The 25,780-nt window shown below is 44.6% G+C and overlaps 1 long non-coding RNA gene across 1 annotated transcript; it reads left to right on the forward strand.

The window, feature by feature from the left end:
• The first annotated feature begins 3,164 nt into the window (after nt 1–3,164).
• LOC146359886 (uncharacterized) lies at nt 3,165–23,077 on the forward strand. The gene is made up of 3 exons (XR_014786821.1): nt 3,165–4,169; nt 9,512–9,611; nt 22,715–23,077. It is a non-coding gene; the product is annotated as an uncharacterized LOC146359886 (long non-coding RNA).
• Nucleotides 23,078–25,780: the final 2,703 nt, after the last annotated feature.

Here is a 25,780-nt window from a genome sequence, read left to right on the forward strand (position 1 = left end):
GTATTGCTTTTGTTTAGTAACTGTCAGTTTTTGAAGCTGATGAATATGAAGAATTTGAGATTACTAGAGAATGAATCGACAAGGTATCATTTGCCCATATTATTCCACAGGCAAGGCCAAATCAGTGTTCTGTCATTTTCCTGTCACTTTATTATCTCTGGCTGATGTAACTATGCCTGTCTATTATCATAGAGATAACCATCACATTTAAAGGTACCACATGATAAAGGTATCAGCTCCTGTCTGCTGCCCCCAAAATGAAATTATTGGTTTCTTCTACATATACACAGTGTGCCTGTGAAGATTTAAGTAAAGGTATCTAATAGGGCACACAAAAAGTCCTCTGGCAACATTTATGTTACTAGCAATGACTCAAGATGCTAACAAAAACCCAGCTAAAAAAATCGGAATGTCAACTTAAGAAAATGTATTGCCTCCAAAAATGTGGTCTGAATAGTAACTACCAGTTAGAAACATGCCATAGATCATGCACAGTATTGTTTTAGGTTTTGCACTGAATCTTTTTACTGAGTTTCAGGAATGCAATTGTTCAGTCCTAGGTGACTTGTGCAATAATGGTTTTCCAAAACCTTGCTAATAGCATGTGTCAAATTTATGTATGACCACTGCAGAAACCTTCAGCCATGTTCTCTGTGCTTCCCTACAGACATCATAAAGATGGAAGTGGAGGGGAAAAAAACATGGGAACAGGTTCTCAGTCTGGCTCTGGCACCTAGGTTTGGTGACTGAATGCCTATGTGGGAATGCCTTCGAAACAATTCCTTAGCCATTCATCTGTGAGATATTGACGGACAGCAAATGTGCAAAAAAGATAAAACTACTCACAAAACAGTATGAAATCACACTAATGAAGACAATGAGTAGAACTTTTAGAGAACAACGCCAAACAATCTGACCACTAAAGTAAGGCTTGATTTCTGAGGAGAAAGGTTTGAAATAGTCAAAGTAACAGTTCATTGATGTATTAGATGTGTGTTGTCTCAAGATACTGGCAAGTGTTGCTTCATCATACATGGTGGCATCACAGGAACTTGAGAAGTTATGCTGATCCTGGTTATAGTTGTTGTTCAGTTGTTAAGTCATGTCCGACTCTTCATGACCCCATGGATCATAGCATGCTAGCCAGGCCTTTCTGTCCTCCGCTCTCTCCTGGAGTGTGCTCAAGTTCATATTCATTGCATTGATGATGCTATCTAGCCATCTCATCCTCTGCCGTCCCCTTCTCCTTTTGCCTTCAATCTTTCCCAGCATCAGGGTCTTTTCCAGGGACTTTTCTCTTCGCATTGTATTGTTTATTTGGTCAGTCACTTCTGACTCTTTGTGACTTCATGGACCAGCCCACGCCAGAGCTTCCTGTCAGCTGTCACCACCCCCAGCTCCCCCAAGGTCGAGTCCGTCACCTCAAGAATATCATCCATTCATCTTGCCCTTGGTCGGCCCCTCTTCCTTTTACCTTCCACTTTCCCTAGCATCAGCATCTTCTCCAGGGTATCGTGTCTTCTCATGATGTGGCCAAAGGACTTCAGTTTTGCCTTTAATATCCTTCCCTCAAGTGAGCAGTCTGGCTTTATTTCCTGGAGGATGGACTGGTTTGATCTTCTTGCAGTCCAAGGCAATCTCAGAAGTTTCCTCCAGCACCACAGTTCAAAAGCCACATCTTCCTTCGCTCAGCCTTCCTTATGGTCCAGCTCTCGCAGCCATAGGTTACTATGGGGAATACCATTGCTTGAACTATGCGGACCTTTGTTGTCACTGTGCTGTGTCTCTGTGTAGCAGCCATATCAGGGGTCAGACTAAGTAGCCTCATGCAGTCTCATGCTTCATGTTCTTGCTGAGCTCTTTCTCCCTTGAATATATTGTTGTAAGCTGATGAGACACAGGAATTCCTTCTCTTGTCAAAGGTCATACAGTTGTATATCTTGGTCTCTGCTGTTCTCTTCTGTTCTCTCCTTATCATGGCTACCCTATAACCCAGTTCTTGTATTATAAACAATAGTGCTGGGAGAAGAAATGTTGAGGACTGCAACCCCACGCGGGAGGGGGAGGAGGAGCCATTTCATATGTGTCACAATGTCTATAAAACCAATGTGCTGATGTATTTCGGGGCTTCTGGCTCTTTGGAAATGATTCCAGCCTTAAGCCCGCGCGTTAAATAAAGAATCTCTTTTTCCTTCACTCTGTAGTCTCTCTGACTCTGGGTTCTGCAACATAAATGGTGCCGTGACTCGGATGTGGCAGGCTCTGAGCCAGACAGGTGGCAGTTGCCTGCTCTTGATCGCCGCACCAGGAGGACGAGCTCGGCGCATGCCTCCCTTTCTTGGCGCCACCGACCTTTTTGTCGAGTGAATGGGAGAAAGCCTGCACCAGGATCGCCCAAACGGTAGCGAGCAGCAAGAGAACCTTGGGAAGCGGAGGAAGGAACTTGAGCCCTGCCTGTATTGCAGCTGCAAATGAGTTGAAACCCACATTGGAAGCCTTCAGGAGAAAGGCAAGTATATGGGAAAAAGAGGGCCCCGCCTTTAGGGAGAAAGGCCACTGGGCAGAAAAAAAGAGGGCCCCGCCTTATGAAGAAGGTCAGTGTTGGTGGTATACGTATACAAAAGAACCTACTCCTTGCGGGTAGAAGGGGGGCCTGATCACACCCCCGAGTGGGCGCCAGTACCCAGCACGCCAGTACTCAGTAGGAAGCTGAGGAAGCTGGGGAAGCCGTTTTCCGCTCTGGTAAAAAGTGGGAAAAGTGGGTGGCAGGGACATATAGATGCAGTAGAGAGAATGATGATTGTGTGAGTGGCTACTGCGGTTTCTGAAGCATACCGTTGACCGTCCGGGTGCCCAGACCAGTAGCAAAGTGCGTGGTGTGTAAAATCCTCTTGTGTCGACCAGTGAGACCCCCTTACTCACTGACCAATTCCCATTCCCTAATTGTGTCTGTCTTCAATTTAGGAGGGAGGCTATGGGTGGTGGGGGAAGCAAACCTTGCACCCCCTTGAGATGTATGTCAAACAAAGAAGGAAAAAGGTTTTTTTAAAAGATTCAGAATAGAGAGAGAAAACAGCAAAAAGCTCAAGGTCGAGCTGAGAGGAAAAAAAGAACAAGATCTGAGGCTGTTTATTAGAAAAATGTTGCAGGACAGTCTGGCTTTTAACAAAGCGTGGGAGCGTGAGAGTGTAAGGCCGAAGAAGTAGCTGTTAGCCTAGCGCGCCGAGAGAGGGGGGGCAGGAAAATTGCCCACAACGTTCTGAGTTGTGCAACATCATCACCTCGCCTAATTGAGATGAAATCCCTAAGAAATGGAAACTGAAAATGAAGACCCAGAAGATGAAGGCAAAATAGAAAATAAAGGTGAAGAATCAGCCCCCAGAGCACAGGCTAGACCCCTCTTCGAGTGAAAAGTGTGCCATAAGACTGTCCCAAAGCAGAATGAAGCGGAAAGACCATGTTGAAGATCTCTGTCAAGGTAACCGTGTTTAGCTTTGAACTGTGTTAGAATTGCATAGAGCCTGTAGCTACTGACCATCAGCTATATGATTTCTGAAGAGCGTAACCATTAAGCTTTTGCCGTGGGATTCCCTGCAATGAAGAAATCTCACTGATTTGAGTGTCCAGTGTTACACTGCCTAAGTGTGTGTGCTAAAGAGACCGAGAAACCAGACAGCATGTTCCTGGCCAAGCCAAAATCACGCTACTACCATGCTCCTGAAAGCTGCAATAAACTGTGTAAGCTGGGAGACCCAACCTGATTGAGAAGAAAATAAGATATTGGAGCAACTGTCTTAAAAAACAATGAGATCTGTGTAGCTGGCTGGCTGACGCTGTCAGTGATGTTACAACTTTAAATTAAGACTGTTTTCCTGTTTGAGACCCCAGTGAAGAAAGCTGACCCGAGTTATTTGTTGCCCGTGCCAAAGCAAGAATTTGGCTGCCCTGTACCTCATCGTGTCCTGTTTTGAGCTTGGGATTTACAAATACAAACAAACTGAGAAGCTTGCCTTTGAAGTCCTGCAAATCACCCCACCGCCTCCCCGAAGATTAATGGCTGCCTGAAAAATGCAAGTATAAAGCGATGCCCATCACCCCCCAGCGTCCTGAGTTTCGGCACTCAGTGTTTCAGTGCTTTTGTGTACCAGGTTAAAAGAGAAAAAAAAAGAGTAAGTTTTTAAAATGTCTGTGAGAACCTGACAGAAGTAGAATAAAATTTACAGAGGAGTTGCCCAGGTTAAAGCGTCACAGCTAGAGAGCTGAGCTGTGCCGCTCTGTTTAGACAGAGGCCTTGCTAAAAAGTTAAAGGCCCTTGTCTGTCAGAAGGGGTGTAGGGCCACACTTTCCCTTTTTAAACTGATGCAAAAGTGGAGAGCCTTTGCTGGAAACATCGCATCTTCATTGCCCAGAGCCTTCCCTGTTTGCCTCCATCATTGTCTGGGCTTTTTAGAGACACTCTGCACATGAACTAAAATTTTAAATTGTCAAAGACTTGTCATGGACAGTGCTGTGAAGCTTTTGATAAACTTGAACTCTCATCGCTGTGGACCGTGTGTCTGTGTTTGTAGTCAGCTCAGTGTACAGCAGGCTGAGTTTGATCTGTGACTTTTAGATTTCCTTCTGCCAGAACTCATGCAGCATAGAGTTGCCAATGCAAAAATGGCGACCTAGAACTCTGCGTATGTGGGTATGCCCGTCCCTTGATTTTAATGAGCCCTGAGCTTTCAGCCAGAAAAGCAGTATAATTGCTGGATCTGCTCCATCATGCCTTACCATGCAAGAAGTGTTTTCCATTCATTGTGTTAAATTGCAGAAAAAGTTTGTTGTGTATATTTTATGATTTCTTAAATATCATAAAATATATGTGATATTTGCAGATTAGTGTTAGTTGCAACTCCAAATAATACTAAGTGTGGTTCCCAATGGATGACAAGGAAAGAAAGACAAAAGCAAGTAAAAAAGAAAGAAAAGAGAAAGTAGCAGACAGAGAAGAGAGAAAAAAAAAAAGAAAGAAAAGGCAAGAGGCAAAGAAAAAATATTTATAAAAAAGAAGCGTGGCCATAGTTGCCCCCAGGGTAAATTAAAAGCAGCTGATTGTGCCTGGAGCTTATTACCTGGGGTAAAGTAGCCACAATAATGTAATAGTTCTTTAAGATGAAGAAAATGTAACTAGAAGGAGAAGAAGAGCCTATCCCAAATGTGTGTCATTGGGACTAGTGTAAGGCAGAAAGGTTTAAGTAAGTGAGTTTAACTTGAAAAAGACAAATAAAGAGACAAGGCTGGTGCATGGAGCAGAAAGTTTTATATAAAAAGTTTGAAACATGATCTGCAATACAGGCAGATCAGCAAAAAAAAAAAGAAAGAAAAAGAAAGAAAAAAAATTTGTCTTCCCATACTAATAAATAAAAGTGTTATCAAGCACTTTGAGAAGCGAAGTTGTTTACAGGAAGCTGTGCCTGAGAACCAAACACTTCTAGCCTATGCTAAAAATGCTTGCTAGTGTTGTGCTGCCTCATGGGTAACATGTATGGTATAAAAACCCATTTAGCCCAATAACTCGTGGTTCAGAGAAGCTGTCTGATCCAACCATTAAGTACGCCTGTGTGCTGTAAGTTACCCAATAAAGTCTCCTTGTAAGTAACCCCCCCCCCCCGCTGAAATCCCAAAACACAAGTGGGGCTAGAGCGCCTCACCCAGTATCAAACCCTGCTGTTAAAAGCCATGAAAGCAGGTATGAAGAAGTCAATTAATATGACCAAAGTGTTTAAAGTGCTGCAAGGTGCCACCGAGGCCCCAGAGCGTACTTGGAGCGTCTTTCAAATGCCTATCGCCAGTATACCTCCCTCAACCCAGAGGCCCAAGAAGACATGGATGAAAGAAGAAAAGAAGAAGACCCGGCAGAGGCAGAAGATTCTTAAAAAAGAACCAGTGTGCCCAGTGTGGACAAGATAGACATTAGTGGCATGAATGCCCAAATAAAATAAATCAAATACACAAAGGAAAAAACCAAAGGGGCCAGAATGGGCGAAGAGGGAGACAGCTTGAGAGGGGCCGTGACATTCACTGTGAGGGGCCGTGACATTGACTTCATAATTGACACTGGAGCAGCATCAAAAGCAAGCAAACCTTAGCCTTAAACAAGAAGTTCAAACACTGAGCAAAGTTCTTCAAGCCTAGCGTCGCTTTGTCTTAAAAAAATAAGCCATTCCCATCACAGAAGCTCATCCTTTCCAACCAAGAGTTAAAGTATGAGTTAAAAAGGGAAAAATAACCCTTTGACTCCCAGATGGAGAGGACTGAAAACTGTCATACTTTCCACCCCCGCAGCTATGAAAGCAGCTAGAATTAAACCCTGGATACATTAGACACGAGTCAAGAGAGCGAGAGGGGGAAAGTAGACTATAAACAGAAATCCTGAAAATCCTTTAAAAATCATTCTGAAAAAGCAGTAAGAAGATTCAGGCTAGACCTTACTGTGGACACACCGGGAAACTGTCCCCCTGCATACGGTCAGACCTGCAACTGGAGAATTGAAGAAGGGGACTAGACCCTACTGCAGCTTGCCAGGTGAATAGCTGCCCAGCATACGGTCAGATCCCAAAGAAGATCAAACATGCGTGTTGTAGTGTTAGTAGTGTTGCATTGTGTTTCCTTAATAAGGTGCAAAAGGGGGGGTCTGCCCCTGGAAAAAGAAGTTTGTCCCAGTGATTTGCTGATAATTACTGGCTTCACCTGGCTAACATCACGAGAGTAAAACATTTTTGTTTGCCAAGAGGTATACCTGCAAACAGGCTTATTAGCTCTTGCCTAATACCTGTCTGTAGACATCCTGGGAAAATTCAAAAAGATACCATATTAAGAGTTTATGGTGTAAGTTTAACTTATTCCCAAAATGCTAATTGGGGCGTGGTTGCAAAGATCCTACCCCCTACAGAGTTCACTCTACGCACCCCCATCGTTGCTGAAACAAATGCTACGTGTGCACGAATGCTTAATTGTCAAACATTTTCCAGAAAATATAAAGCTATCCCTGGCCCCCTTCCACTGTAATAAAATTCGAAACATATCTTTTAATAATGCCCACATACTTTTGCCTCATGGATGGTTTTAGACATGTAGTTCCCGCACTTAGTCATTCATTCCTGCCAACTTGTCTAATAACCACCCATGTTGCCTCAGCCGCCAATTGAATTGGTGCCAATTCTTCCCCTGTAGCCTGAGAAAATCCGTCGACGGCAGCCTCGAGCACTCCAACTAACTAAAAATTGTAATAGTCATGTGCAGTTATATTTTGACTCAGAAAAATTGGCCTTAGCAATGTCACTGGTTAAGGTTCCAGGTTTAGCCTTGGCTGATGGTCTGGAAATCAACCGGTTAGCTTGCAGCTTAGCCAAAAGCATAAATGCCACCTCACAAACATTGTCATTGTTAAATAAAGAGTTGCGTGATCTAAGAGGTGCAGTTCTAGAAAACAGAGCTGGTATAGATTACCTCTTCCTTCTTCATCATTTAAGTTGTGAGACACACCAAAAGCTCTGTTGTTTTAACTTAACTGATAATGGCAATGCTGTAGATAAACAAATCAACAAGCTATATTTAGTAGCTAACAAAACAATAAGACAAAACAATTAGCTAAATTAGTTAACCCCTTGGCTTCCAGATCTTAGCTAGCTTAAAAGCATTGTTCATCCTAATTCTACCAGTGTTGTTCATAAAAGTTCTGTTATGTCTCTGCGTTCCTTGTCTTATGCGCTGTTTAACCAATCTGTTTTATGTCTCAGCTAGTAAAACTGCTGCCCTCTACGCTCTAATAGCCCAACAAGAGGCTAAGTAATATGTATGTCACAAAAAGCTTTGTATAGTTATCAGAAATGCTATAATTGTAATGAAATTATGCATTTAAGGGGGGAATGTAGCAGCCATATCGGGGGTCAGACTAAGTAGCCTCATGCAGTCTCATGCTTCATGTTCTTGCTGAGCTCTTTCTCCCTTGAATATATTGTTGTAAGCTGACGAGACACAGGAATTCCTTATCTTGTCAAAGGTCATACAGTTGTATATCTTGTTCTCTGCTGTTCTCTTCTGTTCTCTCCTTATCATGGCTACCCTATAACCCAGTTCTTATATTATAAACAATAGTGCTAGGAGAAGAAATGTTGAGGACTGCAACCCCACGCAAGAGGGGGAGAAGGAGCCGTTTCATATGTGTCACAATGTCTATAAAACCAATGTGCTGATGTATTTCGGGGCTTCTGGCTCTTTGGAAATGATTCCAGCCTTAAGCCCGCGCGTTAAGTAAAGAATCTCTTTTTCCTTCACTCCGTAGTCTCTCTGACTCTTGGGTTCTGCAACATCTGCTCTTCACTATTTCATCAAGATTTGTCATTGCTGTCCTCCCAAGAAGTAAATGTCTTCTGATTTCCTGGCTGCAGTCAGCGTCTGCAGTAATCTTTGCACCTAGAAAGACAAAGTCTGTCACTGCCTCCACGTTTTCTCCCTCTATTTGCCAGTTATCAATCAAGCTGGTTGCTTGTTTTTTTGTTTTTGTTTTTTTGAGGTTGAACTGCAACCCAGCATTTGCACTTTCTTCCTTTACCTTCGTCATGAGGTTCCTCAGGTCCTCCTCGCTTTCAGCCATCACAAAGTGGTAATATCTGCATATCGGAGATTGTTAATGTTTCTTCCAGCGATTTTAATGCCAGCCTTGGCTTCATCAAGCCCAGCATGTCACATGGTGTGTTCTGCATACAGGTTGAATAGGTGGGGTGAGAGTATACAACCCTGCTGTACTCCTTTCCCAATCTTAAACCAGTCCGTTCTTCCGTGGTCTGTTCTACCGTAGCTACTTGGTCGTTACACAGATTCCTCAGGAGGCAGACAGGATGACTTGGTATCCCCATACCACCAAGAACTTGCCACAGTTTGTGATGATCCACATAGTCAAAGGCTTTAGAATAGTCAATAAAACAGAAATAGATGTTTTCTGAACCTCCCTGGCTTTCTCCATTATCCAGCGGATATTGGCAATTTGGTTAGGGATGGCAGAGAATTCCACCATGGATCTTGGTGAGGCTGAATGCCAGTGCATTTGGCCCCCTGAACTAACGGCCTGCCCCCCGCCCCCCCACGGATCCCCCCCGGGACGAGACTTACCTTGGGCGGATCTTCCGGGCGGCGGCTTCGGCGGCAGTGGCAGTGGCGGTGGCTGCGGCAGCTTGTCTTCTGACCGGCTGCTGCTGCCGCCATTTGCAGTCTTGTAAAAACAAAACAAAAAACCCAGACGTGATAGGCTACGTAAAGATTTATGTAGCCTATCATGGCTGGGTTTAAAAAAAACCCAAAAAACCGCATATGCAAATGGCGACGGCTGTAGCCACCGCCATTTGAGTACACGTTTTTTTTTTTAACCCACCCAGCCGTGATAGGCTACGTAAAGATTTACGTAGCCTATCACCTCGTAAATCTTTACATAGCCTATCACGTCTCTCTCTTTTTGTTTTACAAAAACAAGAGTGGAAATGGCGGCAGCAGCAGCCAGTTGGAAGACCAGCTGCCGCCGCCGCCAGCGGAGCTGCCGGTGGAGCTGCTGCCACCCGGAACATCCGCCCCAGGTGAGTCTCGTCCTGGGGGGGGATCCACGGGGTGGCGGGGGGGTGGCAGGCCATTCCGCCACAGATTTCGGGGGGCTGAATGCACTGGCATTCGGCCTCACCAAGATCCATGGCGGAATTCTCTGCCATCCCTAAATTGTCCACTACCTTTGGCTACAAAGGATGTATTCAATTTGATTTTGGTGTCGACCGTCTGGTGAAGTCCATGTATAAAGTCATCTCTTAGGTTGTTGGAAGAGAGAGAGTGTTTGTTATGCACCTCTTCACATTAGGTGGCCAAAATATTTGAGCTTCAGCTTCAGTATCTGTCCTTCCAATGAGCAGTCAGGGTTGATTTCCTTTAGGATTGACTGATTTGACCTCCTTGCAGTCCAGGGGACTCGTAAGAGTCTTCTCCAGCACCACAGTTCGAAAGCATCAATTCTTCGGTGCTCAGCCTTCCTTATAGTCCAGCTCTCACAGTCATACATTACTAGATCCTGTCACCTCTAAAAAGTTGCACCAGCTCTGACTTGTGGCCATTGTAGTGAAGTGTCAAGGGCTCCTTGGAGGGCTCTCTCAGTCTAATCCAGTAGCTAAGTCCAGACACAGACAAAGGGATTCCTTTCAAAGCTTTATTCTTCTTTTACAACTTAACAACTATACCATTTGCAACTAGATCTGAGCAGCACAGTACCTATACCCTACGTTGGAACAGTTGGTCCCCGTTTGAAAGGGAATTACTGGCAGACCCCTGAACTTAAGGACTAGGGAGAGTCCCTCCCCTTTTCCCTTGGATCCTCTGGGCGCAGCCTTTGTTTGCACGCCAACCGGGCACTACGCCTCCTTTCTGCGCCCTCCATCTGGCGCCGCTCTCTGCGTCTGCGTCACGCATCCACCAAGTCTGCTATCTGTGCTCGGTCACTCCCTGGACTGCTAACTAATCTAGGAATGCTGGTGGGAGGAATCTCCGTCAGCTGTTGGCCCTGGGAAAGAGGAGCGCGCTCCTCTCCCAGGAGCGACTGCTCTTCCTCAGAATCAGAACTACTCTGGGATTCTATGGGCTCAGTGTCCACCCTGACATGAAGCTTGTGTGGGAGTGGCCATTTGGGAGGAAGTGGAATGGGAGTGAGGGTGGCTGGTTACTGGGGTGATGGAAGAGAATGCAGGGCAAGGGGAGTTATGTCAGTTAGACTGAGCAGCTGGGAGCGAGGGAGGAACAGCAGTGAGAGGTCTAAGGGAATTGGAAGCTATGCTGTTGATCCTACTTTGAGTATATGAGTTATTTCTGCTGCTCTTTTTCTTATATGGACTTGTTTTCAGATTCCTTGTTCACCTGAAAAAATATTCTGATCCTATTTAGGGATGTGGCAAGAGTCCCCCTCACCTGCCCTCCTGGACCCCACTCGCCAAACCACAGGGCACTCGCGGACCCACTTGGCGAGCACCCAGCAACTGCACCATCCTCCTAGAGAGCCACCACTGTGCGCAACAATGGCGGCTCGGGCACTTCTGGGTAAGTAATATTGCATAATTGGTGGGTGTAAAGGGCCCATTTATACAGCATTACAGGCATGAATGGAGCATTTACGCCTGTAATGTTGCATAAATGGGCTCTCCACGCCTACCAATTATGCAACATTACCTACCCGGAAGTGCCCGAGCTGCCATTGTTGCACACAGTGGTGGCTTGCTAGGAGAATGGGCAGCCCTGTGGCTTCATCAGGTACTCTCTGGGCCATGGCGAAGCTCATGCAGCACTGCAAGCAGGGGCAGGTGGCAGCAGCAGCTCGGTGACCACCCGACAAAGCTGGGGATGGGTGGGTCCATCCATCCCTAATCCTATGAAATGTGAGATAAACCCAACTTCTTTGTTTGAGAAAAGCCCAGACTGCACTGTTTTCTAGACAGAGCCCATGTACGTAGGGTTTGAACACCCCCTCCCACCCGGAAATATTCACATCCTACTTATATCACAGCTGTTGGAGAACTCAAGAGGAAAGGGTTGGTTTTCATGTTTGAAGAATTGTTTAATATACATGTCATGATTCAGACGCACCATGAAAAGCTTTGAAAATGGTTAAATATCTGTCTTCAGGTATTTCAGGCTAGTGTTTTCTTATTGCTATTCTTCTTGGCTAGCATACTGAACAGACTCCAACAGGTTTTCTATCCAGTGGTTCAAATAAGGTACAGCTCTTGTTAACAAGTCTCTGCTCAACAAAGGTGGTGTACTGATTTTTATTTTAGCAGCCCTTTCCGTAGAAATTATCAACAACCCTTTTGTTTTCAGGGACCGCGTGCTGCCAATAACAACAAGGCCTTTGCTTTTCAGGAATTGATTTTGAAATGCTCCAAAGCTATCCCTCAATGCATACAGTTTCCCCCTGCAAGAACCTAACTTGAAGTGTCTTGTATTGTTTTTGGTGATAATGGGAATCTTTCTCTGTTACTGCCACTATCAAACTCCTTTCAGTTGAAAGGAGTTGACTTATCTGTGGACTGCCAATCAGCCAGTTTCTCAGCACTGAAAGATTCACTTGTCAGCAATCCCACTCCAGTACCTTTGACTATAGCTTTTATTTGGCCAGCTGTCAAGACCCAGTGCCACTGGCAGGGACCACTCGGCCCCTAACTGGGGGGTGGCTAGGGGGGCTGCCCCCCTAAATATTATCTGCCCCCTAAATTTTTCGCAAACAAATAATTAAATTTATTACAGAAATTTTAGGAAACCAACAAGAAATCCTTAATTTTTCTTCTTAAAGGTACAGATGCTATTATTTGGTGGAAGTGTTGTGGTGGAATCTGCCCACATCTTCCTAATAGTACATGCAATTGAAGCTATACCTGAGATGAAGGAATATTTTGACTTATGTGAACAGCTGTACATATTTTTTAAGAAGAGACATGTTGCTCAGATTTATAAAGGCAGTTCTTTAAAAGACCTGTTGGTTCACCTGAACTGGACACTTGGATGTAGTTACAGTTATACATTCAGATGAAGAATTCATTCTTTCCACACTCAGATTAATCAATGCATCTTCCCCTTGTGAAAAATGTTGTCAGCTAAAAGCAAGCTATTGGATTGATCAATGATATTAGTGGACTTTATTTTCCCTTTCTTACTGAAGTTAAGCTAAAAGTACTCGGATTAAGTTGTAACCTTAAATATGGATATCGAGGCAGCATTGAAATGTATTGACTGTGTTGGGAGTCAGTTGCAAAAAATGTAAAATGATACTGTTTTCAATAACATTTTGAAGCAGCCAAGAAAGCATGCGAATCTGCTGACCACGAAGCATAATCAGAATGTCTTCGTAAACTCCCTTCAGGAAAGCTGATTTTAACTCAGAGCACTGATAAGTAGGATTCCATGGCAGGAAAATCCAACAAGAAAAGGAATTCAAGAGGTAGGGAGAAATAGCTACCAAATTTGCAGACGACACAAAACTGGGTGGGAGAGAGAGCTAATACCTTAGAAGGCAGGAACAAAATTCAAAATGATAATGAGAGAAATGGGCAGAAAATGATAGAATGAAATTTAACAGAGATAGGTGCAAAGTTCTTCATTTAGGAAAAAGAAATACAATACACAGGGATAAGATGGGGAGGGGGGTGATACCTGGCTTGGCAAAAGGACATCTAAAAAGGATCTTGTAGTTGTAGTTGATCACAGGCTGAATGAGTCAGCAGTGTGATGTGGCTGAAAAAAAGGCAAATGCAATTTTTAGACATATAGTTTCAAAATCACGAGAAGTGATAATTCCACTCTACCCTGTGCTGGTCTGGCCTCACCTCAAATACTGTGTCCAGTACTGGATACCATACTTTAAGCAGTTCTGGACACCACACCATTTAAGAAGGATCCAAATAAATTGGAATGAGTTCAGACAAGGGAAACAAAGAGGACTAGTGGACTAGAAAGTAAGTCCTATGAGGAAAGATTGAAGGAACTGGGTATTGTTTAGCCTTGAGAAGAGAAGACTGAGGAAGGATATGATAGCTAGGGATGTACGAAAGGGACTTACCTTGTCCCGCAGCTTTTTTCGCGGTGGGGGGGAGGCGCTTCGCTTCTCCCCCCGAAGTTCATGCGAGGGAGGGGAGGCTTCCCGCCTTGCCTGGACGAAATTCAGGCTGGGCGGGAGGCGCCCCATCCCTCACCGGCGAAAGTCAGGCCGGGTAGAACGTAAAGAACGAAAATAAAGAACAAAAATAAAGAACAAAAATCAAAATATTTGCGTTGCCCTTATTTTCGCCGTAGTCTACGTAAATCTTTACGTAGACTACAGGGACCAAATAAGGAACGCAAATGGCGGCTCCCTATGGGGGCCGCCATTTGCGTACGTGCGTTGTTTTTTTTTCAAAGTCACCCATGATAGGCTACGTGACGCTTAACGTAGCCTATCATGGCTGACTTTGCAAATCTAGCCGTGATAGGCTACGTTAATCGTTACGTAGCCTATCACGGGGGTGGTGTTTTTTTTTTTCGCGGCCGGGTAGATGGGGCACTTCTACCCGGCCTGACTTTCGCTGGCGAGGGATGGGGCGCCTCCCGCCCGGCCTGAATTTCGGCCGAGCGAGGCGGGAAGCCTCCCCCCCCTTGCATGAACTTCAGGGGGAGAAGTGAAGTGCCTCCCCCCCACCGCGAAAAAAGCTGTGGGACAAGGTAAGTCCCTTTTGTACATCCCTACCGGCTGCCGCCCCCACCCCTGACGAAGCCCCGACGAACCGCCGCTGGGACCCGCCGCCGGGAGGGACATTCGTGAAAGGTAAGTCCCATCTTGGGGGGGAGCGGGTGGGTGGCGGAGAATTTCACCGCCAATTTTGGGGGGCTGAATGCGTTGGCGCTCGGCCCCCCGAAGTTTCGGGGAGAAATTCTCCCCCATCCCTAAGATAGCAGTTCTCAAGTACCTAAAAGGTTGTCACACAGAGAAGGGCCACAACCTGTTCTCTGTCATCCAAGACTGTGGGACATGAAATGACAGGCTTAAGTTACAGGATGGCAGATTTTGGTTGGACATCAGGAAAAACTTCTTAACAGTCAGAGCAGTCGGACAATGGAATCAACTGCCTAGTGGGGTGGTGGGTTCTCTGTCGCTGAAGGTATCCAAGTAGTGGCTGGGCAGCCATCTGTCACGGATGCTTTAAACTGGATTTCTACACTGTGCAGGAGGTTGTATTCAATGGCCTAACTGGCTCATTCCAACTCTGTGGACTCCTTGACATGGAGCTTTTATCCTGCTATTGAGATTGCTCACTCACAGAAGTTTATGGGTCCTTTAGAAGACATCGTGAACCTCCAGGGCACATCCAGAGGTATTTCCTGGTTATTTCATTTCAAAACGATCAGGAACTAATGAACTATCTTTTAAACTCGGAATGTGATGTGAGTAAAACAACCACTAGATGGCACTGTTTCGTTGAGTTCTATGGAACCTTGAAAATTAAAAGCTTCCCCTCTCAGCAAGCATGTGGTCGCTGTCCGGGAGCCCACTATAAATGCAGGAAGGCTCCAGAATGGGAGAACTGTGGGGGTTTTCTTTAGTGCAAAGGCAGCCTATGATTCTATGCTAAGAATATTCCTGTTGTAGCTTATTCTTCATTTTCTGCCAGTGGGCAATTCTTGATTTTTTAAACCCTTTTTTTGGTGATTGGTGGCAAGAACTGTAACTATTGTTTAAGTTGCTTAGTGACATTTTTTGAATGTACATAAATTGCGGTATGGCTGCAAAAACAGGGGTTAAATAAAAACAGTTTGTAATTTTTTTCTTAAGAAGGCCTGCAGACCAGATAAACTGCCTCCTACTTTTTTGGTGCCCCCCTACTTTTAGGCTGTCTACAGGCCTGAGGCCACCACTGATGCCTGGGTCCCCTTGGTTTTGTTTCCAGTGCTCCAATGAGTGCCAGGGAGCTGTATCTGGGAGCCCCTTTTTAATTTTTCACAATGGCTCTGTTATAGAATGGCACTGGGGGATTATGGGAAATGTAAATGGTGGGACCTCTAGCAGGGGTCTGGGAGCTACCATTCTATTTTCCCACATATTTCTCAATGTAGTGTATCTCTGGATCAATTCAAATATGGCTCCCAGAATCTCACTGGTGGCCACCCAGCACTCATCAGAAAACTGCTGCCACTGGGTCAACCCACCAGAAGGCATAGGAGACAGCCTACCAGTGGACACATTATTGCAGAATCTCTCAAACTGAGAGCCAGTCCTATTATTTTGTTCATCCCGTTGGTCCAAATAGATTGCAGAGAAAAGGCAGTTAGTTTTGTGAATAACAAACAAACCAGAGTTGAATGTACTTTATTTTAAATATGTATTTATTTGAAATAAATGTATTTAAATGTTAGATATTATTAAAACGTATCTTAATATTATCAAATGGATTCCCTGGCCTTAGAAATTACAGAAACAACACATTTTCATATTTGATATAGGGAGGTTTACGTATGAAAAACAACAGAAGACCACCATTTGTACATGCCTGCCATATTGGAATCTGATTTTTTCCCAAGCTGCTTCCACAATCAGAAATTGACTGTAAAATTTATATTTGCTGTCCTGCATATCTTCTTATTTATTATGTCTACCTTTCCTCCAAGGAGCTGAGGTTGCAGGCATTATTTGCCCCTCTCAAATTCATCCTCACAACAATCCTATGAGGCAGGTTAGACAGAGGGAGAGAGAGAGAGAATAGCCACGGCCATGGCTGAGAGGGGATTTGAGCTTGTGTCTCCCTAGCCCTGTTTTGGAAATCTTAATCTCTGTACCACAGTGGCTTTCTTATCTCAGCCTGATAATGCGTTCTACCATGTAGCATCCCAAACACTTATGCATAGTTTAAGGTTTGCCTGTCTCATTCAGGTATTGGCTTTCTGATTTATTACCATTTAGAAATAATGACAAACAACTCAGACACAACATCCATTTGAAATCAAGGGAGTTTTACGGCTCACCAGATTTTATTTAAGCCCTCCATTTTATTTTGCCCACTTATAATAAATTAGGGAAAACACAGAATACAGGCTTTTCTCTGTGGCTTGTAAAATCTGATTTCAAAATCAAATCAGCAAATATCATGGCATGGATTAGAAAACAAATTGGTATTGTCAAGTTGTTTACTTGGAAATCTCCTAAAGCAGAGCAAAATATTTTCTACAGCATGTTTGGCAAATAGAAAGTGGGAGCGTGTGGGAGGAAACTAAAGTATAAATTTGTAGACAAATGAAAATAAAAATAAAATAAATGCAGAAAAATTACAATTATTCTATTTTTCCTTTCTTGTGACATATTGCAGTTTATTTGTACATCCTTCTGTGTGCAAATACATATTACCTAATAATTGTTTTACATCTGAATTCTAAAAAAAAAAATAAAGATATGGCTTCTCTTTAATTAAAATTATATTTATATATTGCTATGATTTGCTGTGTCAGTATCCCCATTGTCAGCTGCTAATTTCCAAGCTTCCATGAAGAGCAATTGTGAAATTTTGATTGTATTTTGAAACATTTTAAAATAGAAAGGAACTCAGTGGTCTTCAAGGGGATTTTGATGTGCTTAAAATACATGGAGCAAACAATCCTATGGCCACTAGTCAGCAGCTAGATGGCCATAGGATATGTGGGTTTCCAGGAAATGACCTTGGAGCCTGCGCTCCGAGGTCAGTTCCTGGAGAACCAACTTCCCCTGCCCTTCCTCGCGGAATGGCCCCATGCTCTGTGCTCAGAAGAGGAGCATGAAGTGGCCAAAACAGGGCATTCTGGCGGGTGTTCTTGGGCAGGGAAGGTGGAAATGCCAGTACGACACATCCTATGTGTCATCCGGCAGCCTCCTCCCTCGCTCCGCCTTCCCACAGCTAAACAGCTGAAATCGGCTGTCTAGCCGCAAATGCAGGGCAGGAGAAGCGCAGAGGGAACGATCCCCTCCGTGCTTCTCCTGCTCTTCATTGGATAGGTGGTCGCCTCTGACTTCGGAGGCAGCCGTTTATCCCAACAGGATTGTGCCCTAAATGACACATCAGTTTTATTTTAGATCCTAGGTATTTGTATTCCCCTCCATACACACAGGTACATGAACAATAAGGTGATTAATTCACATCACCCTGGAAGAACAGTCATGGATGGGTTTTAGGGGATGTGATAAAATATATTTCACCTAGGGTTGGCGGAGAATTTCTCCCCGAAACTTCGGGGGGCTGAGTGCCAACGTGTTCGGCCCCCCGAACAAGTTTCGGGGAGAAATTCTCCGCACCCCCCCCGCTCCCGCACCCCCCCCAGGATGAGACTTACCTTTGCCGAATGTCCCTCCCGGCGGCGGGTCCCGGCGGCGGTTCGTCGGGTCTTTGTCAGGGGCGGGGGCGGCAGCCGATCTTTCGACCGGCTGCCGCCGCTGCCATTCCAGTAAAACTAAAAAAAAAAAAATGCCTCCGTGATAGGCTACGTGACGATTAACGTAGCCTATCACGGCTAGATTTGCAAAGTCAGCCATGATAGGCTACGTGAATCGTCACGTAGCCTATCACGGGTGACTTAAAAAAAAAAAAAAGCACGTACGGATAATGGCGGTCCCCATAGGGAGCCGCCATTCACGTTCCTTATTTGGTCGCTGTAGTCTACGTAAAGATTATGTAGACTACGGCGAAAATAAGGGCAATGCTATTTGCGTTGCCCTTATTTTCGCCGTAGTCTACATAAAGATTTATGTAGACTACAGCGACCGAAGAAGGAACGCGAATGGCGGCTCCCTATGGGGGCCGCCATTTGCATACGCGCTTTTTTTTAAAAGTCACCCATGATAGGCTACGTGATGATTTACGTAGCCTATCATGGCTGACTTTGCAAATCTAGCCATGATAGGCTACGTTAATCGTCACATAGCCTATCACGGGGGCATTTTTTTTTTTAACTTTTAATTTCGCGGCCAGGCGAGGCGAGGAGCCTCCCCCCCGGCCTGAAGTTTGGCCAGGCAAGGCGGGAAGCCTCCCCCCCTGGCCTGAACTTTGGGGGGAGAGCAGCAAAGCGCCTCCCCCCCACCGCGAAAAGCTGCGAGACCAGGTAAGTGGGTTTCGTGCACCCCTAATTTCACCCCGTGGGAATCAGAGAAAAGTGTCTTGTTATTTGTAACTTTTTGGGTTTGCACTCTGCCTATTCTTGGTAGGGATGTTGTGAGCCCCTGAGTAGGGGGTGGAGTCCAATGGACTCCCCCAGCCCCACTCAGTCCCCTGAACTTGGCTCACTGAGCTGCCACCCCCACTCACCGAGCTATGCGAGCTGCTGGGACTGCGCTGCACCCAGCAGCTTCACAGCCTCCCTGCAAGTTGCCGTTTTATGTAAATATGGCAACTCATTATTTTCCATAAATTTAAAACTGTGGAAATGGTGGCCAGAGAGGGAAGCCCCCGTCATCCTCGTCCTGTGCCGCTGGCGGTGCTGGTGCCACTCCAGTAGCCAGAATGGAGCCTGTGAAGGCTGGACAGGCAGGAGACAGGAGTCCCATGCGTTCTCCCTCCTTGCAAGGAGGGGAAAGTGCATGGTATATTTAGAAAGTATCATAGAATCATAGTGTTGGAAAGGGCCTACAAGACCATCGAGTCCAACCCCTTGCTCAGTGCAGGAAGCCTGATTCCCAGGCAGTCTCCCATCTGGTGGGTGTCTCCTGCCCCAGCTGCCTGTCCAGCCTTCACAGGCTCCTTCCTTGCAAAGAAGGGGCCTGTGAAGGTTGGAGAGGCAACAGGCAGGAGTCCCATGTGCTCTCCCCTCCTTTCAAGCTCCAGTGCTCCCTTCTCCTTCCATCTTGGCTACCATGGCGGCAGCAGGGCAGGATGATGACGACAGGGGCTTCCCCCTCCACCATTTCTGCAATATTAAATTTATGGAAAATAATGAGTTGCTATGTTTATGTAAAATGGCAACTTGCAGAGAGGCCGTGTGGCTGCTTATTTTGTGGCAGAAGCATGTACTCTGTTAAATTTTTCTATTTTATTTTAAAGAAAACCCCAGTTTCTGAGCTTTTATTTATTCTGGCTTCTGATGTCCAACAATACCTGTTTCCTTTCCTATGCTACACTAAAGAGCGAAGTAGTGAGAAAAATAAACCCTTCATTATTGTAATTATTTTAGTTTACCAGAATTGGATCTTTGGCCCATAGTCAAGTTGGGAAGGTATCACAGGGGAGAAACCCGAAGGTATTAGACATTCCCTTGTAGGGACATACAAAAGTCACTTACCTTTTTGTGGATTCTATTCATGGTGGAGGCGAGGTGTTCTGTCCCTCCCCCCGGAATCCTTGACGGGGGGGAGGCGATCCGGTCCTCCTCCCCAGAATCCTCGACGGCCGGCTGTGCTGTGCGGCAGCTCCGCGGAGCGCAGCTGGCCAGGCCCAGGCCAGGGCTGTCCGCAGCCGGATTTCCGGCCGCGGAGGGCTCTGGGTAAAAAAAACCAAGCGCGTACGCAAATGGCGGTGGCTACGGCCTCCGCCATTAGCGTTCCTTATTTTTCGCCGTCTTTGTCCACGTAAATATTTACGTAGACTATTACGGCGAAAATAAAGGGGAATGCAAATAGTGTAGTGGACGCTATTTGCGTCCCTTTTTGATTCGCCGTTTTAGCCTACATAAATATTTACGTAGACTAAGACGGCGAAAAATAGGGAATGCAAATGGCGGCTGCCGAAGCCACCGCTATTTGCGTACGCAGTTTTTTTTTTTAAACCAGGATGTGATAGGCTACATAAGTCTTTACGTAGCCTATCACGTCGCTGTAAAAAAACAACACCACACAAAATGACAAGAGTGCAAATGGCGGTGGCAGCAGCCGGTCGGAAGACCAGCTGCCGCATCCACCGCCGAAGCCGCCGCTGGAGCTGGCACTGCCTGGAACTTCCGCCCCAGGTAAGTCTCGTCCCAGGGGGATCTGCGGCGGGTGGGGGGTGGGGGGGCAGGCCATTCTGCCACAGATTTCAGGGGCCGAATGCACTGGCATTCGCCCTCACCAAGATCTGTGGCGGAATTCTCTGACATCCCTATTCCCTTGTCTCAGAGGAGATGGCTAAATGCAGAGAACATTTGGCTGCAAGGACCCATTGTCTTTATGCTTCTGCTTCTGTCAGTAAGAGTATACAAGCTACTTGTAGCAGTGAAGGAACTAGAGCAGGGGATAAAATGAAAATGCTACTCCTTGAAATCTAGCAACATGGGATTTCAACCTAATTCCCCTCACCAGGCAAAATTGGGTGTGTACAACCCATTTTATGTTTGTCTATGTAGTAGGGATAAGAGAAAAACATCAATCTTTAAGCTGTTAAGTGAACTTGAAAATCCACCCTGGCTAAGCAAATTTCAAGTTTTAGTGCTGTACTTCACCACCAATTAAAGTTATTCATTTCAGGAGTGTCATCGCAGAAGTCAAGGGCAAACACCACTCTCTCCACCAGCTCTGTATTGAACAACATGTGAATATTGCCCAGGAGCACCTGAATTTCTGGACAACTCAGTTTCTGCTCAGTACCATTACCAATGCTTGAAACCAAGCTTTCTGGTACCAGGGTGTGCCTGGGGCAGAGTCCGCCAGGTCAAGGGGTGGGGAAATGGTTTGGTGATGGTCCCAGGAGGAATAGCCCAGTAGTTTTTGGTAGGTCCAGGAGCACACAGGCATTTTTGGTGGTTTCAGTGGCAGGGCCCAACACAAAAATGGTTGACTCATTTATATTGATCACAGTTTAGTCACTACCATAAACTCTTAGCATTAAACAGGGATGGAGAACATGTGGCCCTCCAGATGTTGTTGGACTGTGACTCCCAACAGCCCTAGCTAACATAGCCAATGTTGAGAGGTGATGGGAATTTCAGTCCAACAACATCTAGAAGGATACATGTTCCCATCCCAAACATAAACCAAGGTAGGTGTTTTGCAATATCTTCATCCTTTGTAGTCCGATGTCACTTTCTATTAAATAGTAGTTTTCTCACCCATTATTGCCATATAAATGCCATTCTTTAATGTTTCAGAGGTTTGGAATTATTTATCAAAAACAAAGACAGGAAGGGGAGATGCCTACACTCTTTGACTTTCTGGCAAATGGTCCCAAGGGGGAAGAGGCTGTATTTGTGGTGGTAAATATAAAGAAGCAACCCTAATGAATAATCTTAAAATACATTGCTCTTCATCATTTTTTTCAAAGCAGTATGTATTTTACAATGTACAAACGTATAAACATACATTATATAAAGGAAAATATTATTTAAATAATCATTATTCTTATAATTCCAGAGAGAAACAGAAATTAATTGATCTGGGATGCACCATTATTTTGTCTATTCTTCTATTCTTACATAGGATGGAATTCAAAGTTGTGTGAGTGGATGGGATGTTCTCCCTCTCTCCTCCCCCTGCCAACAGAACCCCATTCCAGAGGGTTTCCTAGTCTTCCAGAGCCAATTTTGAGCATGCAAGGAGGCTGCAGGGGAAGGGGGTGTCCCCCCCCATTCTGCTGATGGAAGCTGAACTAATTCATTGGATTTCACCCATAATTTTTAATATATATTTAATATATAACCAATATATCTGTAAGACTGAAATTCCACTATACATATAGAAAATGCCTTTTCTAATGTTATCATATCAATATGTGTTATTTGTATGTTTATTCTATAGACTTTATGTAGTATTAAATACCAGGGACACTAGAACTCCATAACATTTTCTTTCCAATTAATATTCATTACATTCTTCACAGATATTGTCAGTACTAAATCTTTCCCATTTTTGACAATGACTGATCTTTGCTGTTTAGGGTGCAATGCTATGCCTGTTTAGACATAAAAAGTCCTACAACTCCCAGCATTCCACAGCCAACATGACTGGCTGGGGAATAGTAGGAATTGTAGGACTTTTTTCAGTCTAAACATGCATAGGATTGTGCCCTTAGGCTGCAGTCCTGGGTCCGCTTACCTGGGAGCAAGCCCCATGTGTAGGATTGCATTGGCAATCTTAAATACATCCAAAAGTGGGCCTTTAAACCACAGTGAGAAAATCTCTCTTTCTCTCTCTCTCTCTCTCTCTCTCTCACACACACACACACACTGAAATCTGAAATGGCGGCTTTCTTTCTTCTAACAGAATTACTTAGGAATTCAGCATCAGCTCCATTGAAACCACTTGTTGGATTGGCGCGGTTGTAAAGACACTGCAAACAAAAGTGCTGTTGGGAGTGTGTGAATGCCTGTGCAAGAACAATGACTGAAATAAAAGGCCATTTCTACAATGACTGGAGTAATTTATATGGTATCAGTTTGGATAATGCACCCTCTGCAATCAACTTTCATTTAGTTCTTTATTGTTTGTAATCTTCTGCATTCATTCTTCTCAATATCGACTTTGGAGGGGGGTTGTCTATGTCCATGCCTCTTTTTTCCCTTTTATTATTTAATCTCCTTCTCACTTTATCTTCATGGACCATTAAATGTGATTTATTGTTTATCAAATAGCAGTCTGGTTCAATTCTGTTTGACAAATGCTAATACCAGGGCACTTTTCTACTGACTCTTTAAATTCATGGTATCACAGCATGACAATATGAAAAGAAAGAGCTGCTTCCGTGGTTTCACAGGCAGGACCAAAACAATGGATGAAATTCTGGCTTCCCTGAAGTCAGTGGCAAAATGCTTATAGATTTAATGAAGCCAACATTCCCCCTTCTTTGTCCTTATTCGTCTGAATTTCTGTAGCACCCCATACTTTATGTCAGTTGCTTCACTCCTGGAAGTCATCCAAGCACGTCATGTGGAAGTTGGTAAACTGTGGAGCTTAAGAGGTAGCAATCTCTGTTATCTCGGAGGGTCCAAAATTCATCCTATCCAAGGATGCTGCCCTGGCAGAGATTCACAAACGACCGACTCATGATGTTGCATTGCTGATCTATGAGTAGGAAAGTGGCTCCAGTTCATTGGATATGCTTTTCCATCCCTTCGGTTCTTTGTAATGTTGCCACATAGTGAAATGCAATTGACAGCATAGTGCCATGACATTATCACATTCACAGTGTGATCCCTGATTGGCTAGATTGACTTGAGAAAGAAAAAAAGAGCTCTAACAAAAGAAAAGAAGAAGGAGAAGAAGAAAAATCCCTGACTCCAGGAAAGAGGAGGAAACAAACAGCAGCAAACAGGCTTTTTTATTTTTTTATTTTGAAGTGACCACTAGGAGATTTGAAATCTATTTCAGAAGGAAAAACAAAATGGTTGAAGATTCAGTACAAATCCTAGCTATAAATGAGTTGAGAAAGAGTTAGAGCTGATTAAGACATTCAGTGGGGACGTGGCATGGTTTTCTCATAGGGTAGTGCCAACTCAGAATGAATGGGGAGCATTATTTGTTGAACGGGGGGGGGATGAACACATTAATGCTGCACTCTCCCCGCCCCCTGCCATCATTCTCCTCACTCTCCATGTGTAGAGAGCAACTATCTTCAGCTGTAGTAGAGGGCAGTATCCAATTGTTCCCTTGCACAAGGCTCCAGGCCTGCTGGCCCCAGTGTACCCCATAGGTCGCATCCCTTCTAGAAATGAGCATTTTCCTTGCATTTCAGTGCTGCCAGTAGGAGGGCCTGCACATGCTCCATCCCTGGCAGGGATGGCCTCATACACATCAGGGCCAGTAGGCCTGGGCTTCCCGCTTAAGGGAACAATTGGATACTGCCCAGAGTTTCCTCTATTCCATGGAAGCTGTCTGCTCAATTTGGAATCCTGGAAAATCAGAGTTCTAAATTTCACAAAATGGCTCCATGGAAAGAAGAGCTTCTGTGCTGAAGGCAGTCTCATTTACATGTGGAGAACAATGAGAATGGCGATGGTGTGTGTGTGTGTGTGTGTGTGTGTAGCTACTGTTTGCCTCCCCCCTCTTGTGTGTAGAGACTACCTGCCCTTAGAACGGCTGAAGAGGGCTCTCGGCTTCTTGTTCTGTAAGTCTTCAGATACAAGGAGATGTTGTGAGACTGCTTTCAAAGAACTGATCCCTTCCATGCATTCAGAAGTCTTATTACCACCCGGAGAAATTCAGTGGGGATGATAGGAGAGTTACAGGCTGGCCTCCAGCAGCTGAATTTCATGGCAGACTCAGGGAGGTTATTTTAATCATGGGCCATTGTTAAAACATTGGTCCATAGCATTGTTGTGTCTTTTTTCACAGTATCAGTAAAAGAGCACCATATTGATAGGTTAGCTTTGGTAGGAACTGGAGAGGAATATTTATGATTGTAAGAGAGGATGGAAAGTAATTTGATACTTTTTTTTTCTAGCAAAGGACAAATGATGCAGGCAACTATTGAACAAACAACTGAAGTATGTGTTGTACATCATTTAGCAGCAGGAAGGGAAGAGATACAAAAATTGTCATGAGGGAAGTCATAAAGATTATTTGCAATAGCAGGAGCCAACAACAGAATTCTCATTTGATAACAGAACTAGGAAATACAGTCCATAAATATTTGATGTGATTTTTATAGACTTTTTTCCCCACTGTGTTGTGATTATGGTCTTGACTATTTTGGAACCAGAGCTGTAATGTTTCAAAGGTGCTTAATCTGTTTTGCAGAGTAAATAAAAGAAATGAAAGAAACATGAACGTTCATTTAGGAATGTTGTCAGCAAATGCTAATGTCTGTGACCTCTTCCGTGCGTGCGTGCGTGTGTGTAGAGATAAAACCTTTTCTCTGCACAGTTTGAACTTCTGAAACTACATTTCCTGCATCTTGATGCTACTGAGACAGCTGGAACAGACAATCAGCCAGGGTAGTATACTCATTAAAGTGTTGGACTAGGACTGGAGAGATCCAGGTTCAAATCCCCACTCACTAGGAGTAGTTTGAAACAGAGAAAGATTTTGCAAGATATATGCTGAAAAAGACAAGAGGCCTCTGAGGAAGGAAATACCTTTCCAAAATGTGTTGGGCTTATAAAAGTTTTTTCCAGCACTTGAGAACATTTTCTCTTCTGTTTTTGGAGCCTAGCTCATCTCAAAGGCTGTTGTGAGGCTAAAGAGGTGGGGAATCATGTGCATTGTTCAGAACTTCGTGGAAGATTTCAACTTGATGCTAAAAGTACTCCATCTTCTCTCTGCCCTGCCACCTTCCAAAATGGAACTTCACCGTCTGGCTTGGCAGTAGAAGCTGGTGGCTCCGATGTCAGT

The sequence above is a fragment of the Heloderma suspectum genome, chromosome 1, assembly GCF_057233095.1.
Source record: "Heloderma suspectum isolate Gila_16-S chromosome 1, 16-S_ref, whole genome shotgun sequence".
Taxonomy (NCBI): Eukaryota; Metazoa; Chordata; class Lepidosauria; order Squamata; family Helodermatidae; genus Heloderma; species Heloderma suspectum.